General features: G+C 38.0%; 1 non-coding gene and 1 pseudogene across 1 annotated transcript; one reads left to right on the top strand and one right to left on the bottom strand.

The window, feature by feature from the left end:
- Window positions 1–6864: 6864 nt before the first annotated feature.
- LOC129071920 (U6 spliceosomal RNA) lies at window positions 6865–6971 on the bottom strand. Its single transcript, XR_008529317.1, has one exon. It is a non-coding gene; the product is annotated as a U6 spliceosomal RNA (small nuclear RNA).
- A 3182-nt stretch (window positions 6972–10153) lies between these two features.
- Window positions 10154–11419, top strand: LOC129071900 (ras GTPase-activating protein-binding protein 1-like; annotated as a pseudogene).
- Window positions 11420–14002: the final 2583 nt, after the last annotated feature.

Here is a 14002-nt window from a genome sequence, read left to right on the forward strand (position 1 = left end):
TGCCCAAAGCGACTTATAAATTCACAACTCTTAAAAAAAAAAGAAATCATCAACAAAATAAAAAGACAACCCACTGAATGGGAGAACATATTCACCAAGGATACATATGATAAGGGGTTAATATCCAAAATTTATAAAAGAATTACAAAAATCAACATGAAAATAACAAACAATCCAATTAAAAAATGGGAAAAGGACCTGAATAGACACTTCTCCAAAGAGGACACACAGATGGCCAATAGATAGATGAAAAGATGTTCAACATCACCAATCATCAGAGAAATTCAAATTCAAATGACAATAAGATATCATGTCACACCTGTCAGAATGGCTATCATCAATAAATCAACAAACAACAAGTACAGGCCAAGATGTGGGGAAAGGGGAACTCTTTGGCATTGTTGGTGGGAAAGCAGACTGGTGCTGCCACTGTGGAAAGCAGTATGGAGATACCTCAAAATATTAAAAGTAGATTTGTCTTTCAACCCAGCTATCCCACTTTTGGGAATATATCTGAAGGAACCCAAAATACTAATTTTAAAGAACATAAGCACACCTATGTTCATTGTAGCATTATTTACAATCTCAAGATATGGAGGCAGCCCAAGTGTCTATCAGTAAAAGAGTGGATAAAATAATTATGGGACATTCACACAATGGAATGCTACTCAGCCATTAAAAAAATAAGGAAATTTTACACATTGCAACATTATGGATGGACCTGGAGAATATTATGCTAAATGAATTTAGCCAGTCAGAGAAAGCAAAATGCCATATGATTTCACTCATATGTTAAATCTAATGAACAAACTGAACTAATGAGGAAGATGGGGAAAGACTCATAGATGGAGAGGAGGATGACGGTTGGAGAGGTAGGTTACAGGGTGGAGTGATTAAGCAAAAAGGAAAAAGGACTCACGGACATGGATAAGCATGCTGATTGCTTGGGGGAGGGAGATATAAGGCGATGAAATGGTAATGGAAAAAAATACAATAAAGATTAAATTAAAAAAAATTTAACATGACACCATCTACACAATTGTGTGTTTCCCTTCATCTACTAAGTAGATACCCAAAATGAGCATAGCATTGGACTCCAGGATTGGAGTTTTCCTGGAAAAACCATCAATGGAAGGACAGAGGAACAAATGAGTAGAAGATGTGTGCAACACACAATGCAGAACAATGATTATAAACTTTGACTTTGGAATCTAAATTGGATGGGGATGAAAAAATAAGGACATGAGGGGAATAATAAATAACAAGAAGGCGATAGGATCAATGTATAAGGAGGTCAAAGATTAATTTTTCAACGTTGCATCTTGCCAATGACAATGATCATAGTAATCACTCTGCAATCAGCGAAATATTTCTTTTTTATCTTTTTAATCTTTCTTATTTTTATATTTTTCCATTACCATTTGTCCTCCTTTGCCATATGATTTCACTCTTCCCTGCAATCACCACTGTTGTTCCTGTCCATAAGTACTTTTTCCTTTTTGCTTAACCCCTCCACCTCCTAACCCCTCCCCAAAAGCTATCAGCTTTCTCTCTATGAATCTGTCTCTATTTTGCTTGTTAGTTCAGTTCGTTCATTAGTTTCCACATATAAGTGAAATAATAGGTATTTGGCTTTCTCTGCATAATGTCCTTTAGTTCAATCCATGCTATAGCAAATGGTAAACTTTTATTCCTTTTTTAAAAAATGCAGATTTTATTTATTTATTTATTTTTTAAATGTCAAGATCCATTACAAAATATTAAAAAATTTAAAACCATTATAAAGTCTCAGCAATTAAAATAACATGACACCAGCACAGAAATAATCAAGTAGATCAGTGAAATAAAATGAGCATTCTAGGAACGAATATATATATCTGCCTAACAATGTAATATATGATTCAATTGATACTTCAAATCAATGGGGAAAATAAGGCTTATTCAGCAAATAGGGCGCCTGGACCACTATTACTTGAAATGAAACAAATATAGAGCCCTATTTCACACATTATACAATAAATATTCAGGTGAGTTAAAAATCAATATGTAGAATCTAAGGAGTTTTAGGAGAAAATACAAAATAATATTTTTCTTACCCTGATGTAAAATATTCCAACCTAGAAGCTATAAAGTAAAATATTGACAATGTGACTATATTAAACAATTAAGACTATACAGTAATATACATATTAAAAAAGTTAAAGGACAAGTGATAGAATAGGAAAGTATTTGCAACACATCTAAAAAAAGGTTAATAGTTTTTCTTTTTTAGGGACAAAATTCTACAAATATTTGATCAAAAAATGGATAAAGAATACCAAAAAGTCATTTAAAGCTCTTTAAAAAGAATAGAAACAGGCAAGAAATATACAAAATGGGTTTTTCACATATAATAAAGTAACTATTAAAATAACACATCCTTGTAACAATCAGATTAATAAGTATTAAAAATATTGGTGATATCAAGTATTGGAGACTGTGAAAGGAACTGGGTATTCATAGACTCTTTCTTCATCTTAAAGCAGTCCCTTTAGCATATCTTGCAATGCTGGTTTGGTGGAGGTTTAATCTTTCAGCCTTCTTTTGTCTGGGAAACTCCTTATTTTGCCTTCCATTTTAATTGAGAGCCTTGCTGGGTAGAACAGTCTTGGTTACAGGCCTTTGCTTTTCATGACTTGGAATATTTCTTGCCTTTCCCTTCTGGCTTTCAGTGTTTCTGTGGAGAAGTCAGCTGCAAGCTGTACTGGGGCTCCCTTAAATGTTACTACCTCTTTCTCCCTTGCTGCCTTTAGGATTCTCTGTTTGTTTTTGATATTTGCCATTTTAATGATGATGTGTCTTGGAGTGGGCCTCATTGAATGGGACCCTCTGTGCTTCCTGTACTTGTGTGACTTTTTCTCTCCTCAAATTAGGGAAGTTTTCCACCATTACTTTTTCACACAGGTTCTCTATCCCTTCCTCTTCTTCTCATTCTGGTACCCCTGTTATATGGATATCATTACATTTCAGTTTGTCCTGTATTTCCCTAAATGCTTCTTTATTCTTTCTGAGTCTTTTTTCATTTTCTTGTTCTTTCTGGAAACTTTTTTCTACTTTATCCTTCAGCTCGCTGATTCGATCCTCTGCTTCATCTAGCCTGCTTTTCATTCCTTCTACTTTGTTCTTCAATTCAGAAATTGTATTCTTCATTTCCTCTTGTGTCTTATTAATTGTTTATATGTCCTTTTTCATGGTGATATAGTTTACAGTAAGTTCCTTGTAGTTTCCCTGTAGTATTTTGTAGTTCTCTCTGAGCTCATTGAGCTCATTGAGCTTCCTTAGAACTGTTGTTTGGAACTCAATATCTGACAGTTTAGATGCCTCTGTTTCACTTAGTTCTCTGTGGGGATTCCTCTTTTCCCTTCAACGGGGGCTGTTTCTTTGTCTTCCCATTATTCGTGAGACTCTTTTTTTTTTTTTTGCTTCTACTTCTTCAATTGATCTGTCTTGACTTCCTGACTTTGTGGTGTGAACTTCTATGGTAGGAGACCATTGTTTTCTTTCTGGATCTGCCTCTGATGACGTCAGATGTTGACCCTGTCTGACCTTAGGCAGTCTGATCGAGACTTCCAATAATCTACTGTTTGTAGCTGTCTCCTTCAGACATTAGTCTACTCACTGCACTCAGCAGTCAGGCTTAAACAGCACAGTGCAGGACAGAGTCCCTCCTGGCGGGGGGCATGTTATTGGGTCCTCCCATGCTGCTGCCACTCAGGGGAGTGGTCTGCCTGAGCCAGATGGCTGCTGCCATATGGGGGAGGAGTCAACACTGGGTTCCTGCTGGGTACTCTCCCTGTTCTCTCCCCAAAGCCTCCATCTCCAGTTTCTCCTTAAGTGCCTCTAGATCATTCTGCACCCCCTTTAGCCAGGGATCTATTATCTGTGGATGCCACTTTGTACTCAGCAGTCAGGCTTTAGCACCACCGTGTCAGGGCAGAGTCCTTCCTTGGGGTGGGGCTTTTGTGTGCTCTCACTTTGTTGCCACTCAGGGGAGTGGTCTGTCTGAGCAAGATGGCTGCTGCCCTATGGGGACCCTGCCTGCCTTCTCGAGTTTCTACCACACTCCTTACGAGTTAGGTTGTGCTAAAGCTGATTCTTCTGTTTGTCCAAGGTTACAAGACTCCTATGTTGCTATTGTTCAGTTGTTCGTTCCAGGTAATTTCTCCACAGTTTAGTTATAATTCCAGATTGATCCTGGGAGGAGGTTAGTGTGACTTCCATTCACTCCTCCACCATCTTGATTTTCCTCTGCTCTTTTTTATAATGAACATCCTCCTCTATCTATGGCCAACTCTTCCATTTGTACTTTGGATGCCATCATTTCTTTTTTGCAGGTGTCATTCTTTCTTGTCTCTCAAGGAATTTGCTTCTGCAATTTTCTGCCTTTTGCATCATCAGTTTTCTGCCAGTGTTGAATAATTCCTTCCAGTACAGAAACATTCAGTAATAATTCCAATACTTGAAAAACTCTTCTTTGATTCCACATTTCTCTCCAAGCAACACATAATTTAATTTCTTTGTTCTTTCTTAGAACAAAATTTTTCAGAATAGCCTATACTCCATGCCCTTTCTTCATAGCTTGCTTTGTGTATCTTTCCCATATCACTGTTCTTGAGTCATTTCCTTATAATAAACAGTAATTTAGTAAGTAAAATGTTTCCTGTGTTTTGTGAGCTTCTCTACCAAATTAATCAAGGCCAAATTGTGTGTGTGTGAGGGAGAGCAGTCATGGGAACCTCTGATTTATAGCCAGTTAGTCAGAAGTATAGGTAACAACCAGGACTTGCACTGGTGCCTGAAGTGCAGGGAAAATGTTGGAGAAACTTCCAATCTATAGCTGGTGGTTCAGAAGCACAAGTTATAATCTGGGCTTGGGCTCATGACTGGCATCCTAAGTGGTATAGATGGGGAGAAGGGACAGCCTTGTAGAACTGAACCCTTAACCTGTGGAATCTGACACTATCTCCAGATAGTGTCAGAATTGACCTGAATCATAGGATACCTAACCAGTGTTCTGACCATTGCTTGTTAGTGTCATGCACTAACTCCCTCATCTTCCCACTGGAATTGGTATTGGATCACCCATTTAAGACCTTTATGTACTAATAAGGAGGGTAGAAACTGGCTACCTGGGAGACAAGAGTAAGAGGGAGAACTTATATTCTTTTATCCTTTTGGGGTTTTGAACCACATAAAGATTACTGATGATTTTAAACTATGGATTTCATTTCATGTTTAAATTTTTTTTTTATTGTTCGAAAACATTTGTCTCCATTTCCCCGCCACTATTTTCCCCTACCTCACCCACCCCCACTTCCTACCCTCAATTCTTCTCCACTTTGGCTTTGTCCATAGGTACTTTATACGTGTTCCTTGATTTGACCCTGCCCCTTCTTTTCCCTGATATCCCCCTCTCTCCTTTCTTCTCGTTACTGTCGGTTTCTTTTTTCTTTAAATGTTGCTGGTTATATTTTCCTTGCTTGTTTGTTTTATTGATTAGGTTCCACTTATAGGTGAGATCATATGGTATTTGTCTTTCAGTCCCTGGCCTGTTTCACTTAGCATAATGCTCTCCAGTTCCATCCATGCTGTCTCAAAGTGTAGTAGCTCTTTCTTTCTCTTTCTTTCTTTCTTTCTTTCTTTCTTTCTTTCTTTCTTTCTTTCTTTCTTTCTTTCTTTCTTTCTTTCTTTCTTTCTTTCTTTCTTTCTTTCTTTCTCTTTCTTTCTTTCTTTCTTTCTTTCTTTCTTTCTTTCTTTCTTTCTTTCTTTCTTTCTTTCTTTCTGTTGCATAGTATTCAATTGTGTACACGTACCATAGTTTTTTGATTCACTCATTTATTGGTGGGTACTTAGGTTGCTTCTAGCACTTGGCTATTGTAAAGTGTGCTGCTCTGAACATCGAAGTGCATAGGATCTTTTGAATTGGTGTTTCGGGATTCTAAGGGTATAATCCTAGCAGTGGAACTGCTGGGTCAAAAGGGAGTTCCATTTTTAGCTTTTGAGGAAATTCCAAACTGTTTTCCACAGTGGCTGCACCAGTCTGCATTCCCACCAATAGTGCTCTAATATTCCCTTTCTCCACATCCTTGCCAGCACTTGTTGCTTGTTGATTTGCTTGTGATGGCCATTCTGACTGGTGTGAAGTGGTATCTCATTGTGGTTTTAATTTGCATTTCTCTTATGGTTAGTGATGCTGAACATCCTTTCATATGTCTCTGGGTCCTGTTTATGTCCTCCTTGGAGAAGTGTCTGTTTAGGTCATTTGCCCATTTTTTAATTGGATTGTTTGTCTTCCTAGAGTGGATTGTTTGTCTTCTTAGAGTGTATAAGTTCTTTATATATTTTGGAGATCAAATACTTGTCCAAGGTATCATTGGAAAATATATTTTCCATATGGTTGATTCCCTTTTTATTTTGCTGATGTTTTCTTTAGCTGTGCAGAAGCTTCTTATTTTGATGAAGTCCCATTTGTTTCTTCTTTCATTTATGACCCTTGCTTTTGGGGACTTATCAGTGAAAATATTGCTGCATGCAATATCTGAGAGTTTCCTTTCTATGTTCTCCTCTAGGACTTTTATGGTACTGTGACTTATATTTAAGTCTTTTATCCATCTTGAGTTTATTTTTGTGTGTGGTTTAAGTTGGTGGTCAAATTTCAATTTTTTGCATGTAGCTGTCCAGCTCTCCCAACACCATTTGTTGGAGAGGCTATTTTTATTCGATTTTATGCTTCTGCCCCCTTTGTCGAATACGTATTGACCATAGAGACATGGGTTTATTTCTGGGCACTCTTTTATGTTCCATTGATCTATGTAGGTGTTCTTAAAAAATATGGAATGCTTCAAGAATTTGTGTGTCATCTTTGCACAGGGGTCATGCTAATCTTCTCTGTATTGTTCCAATTTTAGTATATGTGTTTCCAAAGTGTGCACTAGAGATCTGTTTTAAGCTTTCAAAAAATGGGCTTCAGAAAAAATACAAACATACTTAGATATATCTCTATTTTTTTCTCTCTTCACAGCAATAGAATAGAAAGAATAGCCTCATTATACAAAACCATGATCAATTTCAAAAAACCACAGATTCAGTATGTACTTGAAGAAACCTTTGTGTTAGCTCTGCAGGAACTGGTTAAATTTGGAATTTTTTTCCCCTATTGATGGATAGAGTGAACAATGAGCCTGGGGAGGGAATCATTTCTCTCCTTTCCTAATATAAATAAAAAAGCTTTTGTCTCTGTAGAATCACTCTCTGTAGCTGGATCCCTAAGATGAAGGAGTGTACATCACTCCAGAATGAAATGGATGAGAGCTAGATTTGAGAGAATTCAAATTTTTGTGGAGATGTTGGTGCTAAATGAGTTCAGTTGTTAGATGTCCAGAATTAAATATGTTAGAATTCTTACAATTAATTTGGCTATTTTTCAACTCATGAGAATTATTTTGTATGAAAATCACATGCAAATCTTTCCATTATTCCATAAATCTTAGTTTTCTCTTCCATCAGTGTTGTGTAGACCTGTTATCTTTCAAGTTCTACAGTCTTCCCTGATGATACCTCAAAAACAGGAAAAAGTCTCAATCTCCTGAAGTCACTATTCCATTATCAATGACACCATGTTTTAATACCAGCCATCCAAGGAAAGTTGGGGGACATAGCTCCACCTTCTAAGGACCTCGACTGATGGAGTGTAGTAGCTGGAATTTTTCTCATCACAACTGGAATTTTCCCTAGATATCTAATCTCTTCTAGGAGGGGCAGACTAGAGTCAGAATGGTATATGTTTCTGTGCTGTAACAGATATTATGAGAAGAGCTCAGAGATCAATGTACACCAAAACCCTTTGCTTCAGAGTGCACAGCAAAATAAAGTGCAATCAACAAATCAGGTCTTATATCTGAGACAAATTTGACATGGTTTTAAATTAAATTTATGATCAACTTCCTGTCATGATGGTGGTGTAGGTAAACATAGCTCACTCTTCACACAACCATATCAAAATTACAACTGAACTATAGAACAACTATCATTCAGAACCATCAGAAATCAAGCTGAATGGAAGTCCTACAACTACAGAATTAAAGAACAAACTACATTGTGACTGGTAGAAGGGGTGGAGATGATGGCCTGGTCCCACATCCACATATGGCAGATAAAAATAAGCAGGGGTATCTCAGGAGTGAAGGGTCCCAGCCCCACAACAAACCCATCAGCCCAGGGTTCCAGTGCCAGGAAGATAAGTCTCCATAACTTCTGGCTATAAGACACAGTGGGGACTGAGACTTTGGAAGACAGAAACTGCTGGAATTCATGGAAGTTCCTCATAAAGGGCCCATGCACAGACTTAGTCAGATTCATTCGCTCTGAGCTCCAGTGCAAGGACAGCAGATTGGAAGGCACCAGAGACATACGGGAAGAAACTGATTTGTCTATCACCAGGGTGAGAGCTGGGGGGTGGCTTTCTCCCAGACAGAAGTGCTGGCAGAAGCCATTGTTCCTTTTCTGAGCCCTCAGAGAACAAAGCCAGATTTGGCAGGCAGGCTCCATACCAGAGACTCTAACAACCTGGTTTACACTGTTTGCTCCATTCCAGTGATTCCCTGAGGCTCTGCCCTACCCAGCTTGTGGGTCAACCCAAGCTGTTTCCAGTGGCTTTTTCATATGAATGGCTTGTCTTGACCCATGCTTCAGATTTTCCTAAATTTTCTCCAACAAACAGTATCTGGCTTCAGTGAGCTCCATACTTCTTGCTAAGGTGCCCCAGGCCCAGCACTAGCAGCAGCTGACCTTGGTTCACAGCTCTGCCTTGCCTGGGCACCTCCAAGACAGCATAAGTAGCAGCAATTTGCATGTTGCTTTGTAGCTTATGTTTTGTGACCCTGGACAGAACACAGACAGTGGCTGACATTTGACATGCCAAGAGCAATCAAAGTTCAACTACAGTTGGAGAGTGTACACAGCCCACACAATGGGTACCCAGCTTGAGTAATAAGGGAGGCTGTGCCACTGGGCCCTACAGGATACCTACTATATTAGGCCACTCTACTAAGCTTGGGAGATGTAGCAGCTATACCTAACACATAGAAACAAACATAAGGAGGCTGCCAAAATGAGGAGACAAAGAAGCATGGCCCAAATGAAAGAGCAGAACAAGACTCCAGAAAAAGAACTAAATGAAATGGAGACAAGCAAGCTACTAGATTCAGAGTTCAAAACACTGGTTATAAGGATGGTCAATGAACTTAGGAAAAGAATAGATAACTTCAGTGAGAACTTTTAACAGCATAAAAAAGGATGTGGAAACTATAAAAAAGAGTCAGTTAGAAATGAAGGATACACTAACTGAAATGAAGAATAAATTACAGGGAATCAATAGTACATAGAATGAAGCTGAGAATCAAATCAGCAATTTGGAACATAATGAAGCAAAAAACACCAATTGGAACAGCAAGAAGAAAAAAGAATTTAAAAAATGTGGATAACATAAGGAGCCTCTATGACAACTTCAAATGTACCAACATTTGCATCACAGGGGTGCTGGGAGGAGAAGAGAGAGAGCAAGAAATGGGAGGCCTATTTAGAAAAATAATGAGAGAAAACATCCTTAACTTGGTGAAAGAAATAGACATAAGAATCCAGTGCAGAGAGTCACAAAGAAGATGAACTCAGAGAGGTCCACCTCATGGCACATCATAATTAAAATGCCAAAGGTTAAAGACAAAGAGAAACTCTTAAGAGCAGCAACAGAAAAATAGTAACTATAAAGGTGTTCCCATAAGACTGCCAGCTGATTTCTCAAAAGACAATTTGCAGGCTATAATGGAGTGGCAATAAATATTCAAAGTGATGAAAAGCAAAGACCTACAATGAAGATTGCTCTACCCAGCAGAACTATCATTCAGAATCAAAGGACAGATAAAGAGCTTCCCTGGCAAGAAAAAGCTAAAGGAGCTCATCATCACCAAACCAGCTTTATATGAAATGTTAAAGGCTCTTCTTTAAGATGGAGAAGAAGATGAAAATAAAAAAATATGAACAATAAAATAGCAACAAATACATATCTATCCACAATTGAGCTCTCCTACTCTGCTGTGCAGGTTGAATTGACCAAAGCATGGTTATGGAGAAACCTAGACGCCTGCTGGTTGGGCAGGAACTTGTGAGACAGTATTACATACTACTGAACCAGGCCCCAGAGATGCTACACAGATTTTATGGAAAGAATTCTTCTTATGTCCATGGGGGATTGGTTTAAAATGGAAAATCAGCAGATGAGGTCTATGAACAGAAATAAATCCATAGGAAAGTGATGTCACAGAACTTTACCAATTGTCACACTAAGATTCACCAAGTTGATGCTCATGTTGCTCTGAACGCTGGTCCTGGTGATGGGGTTGCTTTCTAATACCAACGAGACTTTGAGAAGATTCATGCAGACATTTGTTCTTGTTCCTGAGGGCTTTGTTGCAAATAAGTTCTATGTTCACAATGATATATTCAGATACCAAGATGAGGTCTTTGGTGGCTTTGTCACTAAGCCTCAGGAGGAATCTGAGGTAGAAGTAGAGGAACCTGAAGAAATACAGCAGACACCTGAGGTGGTACCTGATGATTCTGGAGCTTCCTATGATCAGACTGTCAGCAATGACTTGGAAGAACATTTAGAGGAATCTGTTGCTGAACCAGAGCCTGATCCTCAACTGGAACCAGAGCAAGAACGTGTATCTGAAATTCAAGAGTCAAATTGTGAGCCAGTATTGGAAGAAATTGCTCCTGAGGATGCTCAGAAGAGTTCTTCTCGAGCACCTACAGGCATACCTCAGACAGTGCAGGAAGACTTGAGGACATTTTTCTGGGCATCTGTGACCAGCAAGAACTTTTTGCCTAGTGGAGCTTTTCCATTTACTGGGATACCATCTCATGTTGTTAAAGCACCAGCTTCCCAGCCTTGCCTGGAGTCTAACCCTGAATCTGAGGATTCCATCACAGGGGCTTCAGAGGAATCAAAGAGTTTGAGAACAACAAATAACTATTCCCCCCCAGAGGGGACCTAGACCAATCAGTGAGGCTGGTGAGCGAGGTGATGTGAACCCTGAAGAATTGTGAGACACCCTGACAGTCACCAACTCTTCATTGGCAATCTGCTTCATGAGGTGGACAACCCAGAGCTTAAAGATTTCTTTCAAAATTATGGGAATGTAGTCGAGCTGTGCATCAATGGTGGTTACAAATGACCCAATTTTGGTTTTGTTGTGTTTAATTATTCTGAGTCCTTTTAAAAGTCCTCAGCAACAGGCCCATCATGTTCAGAGGTGAGGTCCAAATGAATATGGAAGAGAAGACTTGAGCTTCCTGGGAAGGGGGCCAGCAAGAAAACTGACTGTGGGGACGCAGAGGCCGTCCAAGTGGACTGGCTGGTAGAAAGAGAGGCCCTCTTAGTGGAGGTATGATGCAGTAATCAGTAATTGGGGTGGCAAGGGGAATTGCTCAATGGCTGTGAACCCTGATCCTCACTGCAGCAGTACAAATTCCTGTTCCTGCAGAATGGTGAACTTCTTCAACCACCCTTTGGTATCTTGCACTATGATCCTGGTCTCTTATAAACTGTTTAAGTCCGTACAATTTTACTTTTTGTGTTAATGGTGTATGTTCCCTCCCTTCCCTTCCCCTCTCTTCACCTTTTAGTCCTTCACTTCCAATTTTGTGGAATAATATTTTAGAAACAATAGATTATAAAAAAGAAAAGACTGAATTTCCTTGCTTTACTTTGCATGTACAGGCTGAATTTTTTTTAGATAGCCATTTTCCCAAAGTAATGTGTCTTGCTTATTACCGACATTTGGTAAGTTTTATTCATTGGGATATTTCTTATTTTCTACATGTTTCAAAGCCTTTGAGAAATACAAGATATGTTAAACATTTTGAAGGCAGGAAAAACCCAAATTGTTTATTCTCTGGAGAGTCATTACTACTTTCTGGTGTGGAGAAACTGCCACTGGAAAAACGGACAATTTTGGTTCTCGCTGGAATAGTTAAAAATTGAAAAAGTGTTAGTGAAATTTTTTCTTTTGATATAAGATCACAAAACAGTTCTAAAGTCCATGGTTTTTACTTTGAAATTTAAATTGCGAGATAGGTTTTAAATGTCTACAATGCTACTGATATGCTTTTCTTGAATTGTTAGGTTTTTTTAAGTAGAGGTTTTTTTTTTATGTTTAAATTGTATTTGTAAAAACAAACAAACAAAATACCAAAACCACTCACACAATCTGAAAACACAAAACCAGAGAAAAACTGTTGTGTGTTCTATTTATCTTTGATTTCAACCTTTGTAATTGTTTAAAGAAAAATAATTTTAAAAAGTCTAGATTTTTTTTCTGCTTCAGAGTGTGTTGGGAATTGTAGAGTCCCTCTTTTCAAGTTGTGTGTCTTCTGTTCATTTGCTATGCCTTATCCTGAAAATGAGTCTCAAATTGGAATGTCTTTGAGGACAGAGTTCCTTTGACTTAAATAGTTTGCATTTTATTTTAGTATCCTCAGAATTCTAATCAGGCCATAAGAAGAAATTTGATTTTAGTACTGGACTTTCCTGATGTGCTTGAAGGTGCTAATCTTTTTCCTTAAATCATAGTCATATGGTAAATTTTCTGTTTTGTTAATGATTCTCTTTTATCAATGGACACACAGTGGGTTCTTCTTGGAAATGGCCACTTTTTATTAAAACATTTCAGAAAGAAAATAAAAAACAATTAAATACAAAAAAGCAAAATAAACAAACAAACAGAACAGAAGCAGAATCATAGATACAGAGAACACTTTAATGCTTGCCAGATGGGAAGGGGATGGGTGGTTGGGTGAAAAGGTGAAGGGATTAAGAAGTACAAATTGGTAATTACAGAATAGTCATGGGGATGTAAAGTACAAGCATAGGAAATAGAGTAGCCAAAGAATATATATGCATGACACATAAACAGGGGCAATGAGTTGGGGATTGCCTGAGAGAGTAGGGTGGTGGGCTGGGTAGAGGAGGGCAAAGGGGAAAAAATTGGGACAACTGTAATAGCATCATCAATAAAATATAATTAAAAAATAAACTGAATTTACCATCACTGTGTCCTTTCCAGAACTGCTGCAATTTTATGTGAATGGACATTATGCATTGTTTTTTTGGTCTGGGTTCTTGTGCTTAGCATAATATTATTTTGGGATCCATATATATCTTTTCTTGTATCAATGGTTTATTCCTTTCTAGTGATGAGTAGTATTTGAATACACCACAATTTATTTTTTCAATTCATGCAGATATGGATGTCATAGAAAGGTGGAACATACATAATTAACTGAAGATGCATGGAACATCTACAACAAAATCCCAGAAATAAATGCTGTTATATGTAAGACTGTAATATGTGATTAAAATGGAGAGAGTAAGTCTGTTTTCAAGATGGCATTTTAAAGTGAACTTTGTGAAAAGTAGCCGTACTTTCGGAAAGCACCCGAAGTAGAAATGGTGTTAAAGACCACTGGGCAAATGAATATAGATTTCAAAGTTGTTAAGGGGACTTTCAGAGACATATCTGTGTCCCATCTATCAGCGTTCATCTCCCAGATTTTTTGTTTTGGGGGGAAGGTTCTAAATTTTTGCAGTAAATATCCTTCATTCTCCCTTGGGACTTTAATCTGTCATTTACTGCTCCACTCATTCACATCTTTAATTTTGTTCTCACTGTTTCGATTCCTTGAGCCTATAAACAGGCTCAGAACTTACCTATACTTAAAAAATTTTAATCTTGGCCTTGTTGCTTGATTGGGATACTATTCTATTTATTCTTTATTTCACCAACAAATTATTTGTTTCCAGTATCCGACTATCCATTCATTCTTTACAGCTTGCAATTGGGTTTCTTTTTTCTTTTTTTAAAGATAGAGGTACATTTATTTATCTGACACAGAAACATGCATT

Source organism: Pteronotus mesoamericanus, unplaced genomic scaffold (genome assembly GCF_021234165.1).
Source record: "Pteronotus mesoamericanus isolate MK-2021 breed Mesoamerican mustached bat unplaced genomic scaffold, CSHL_Meso_final contig_272, whole genome shotgun sequence".
Lineage (NCBI taxonomy): Eukaryota > Metazoa > Chordata > Mammalia > Chiroptera > Mormoopidae > Pteronotus > Pteronotus mesoamericanus.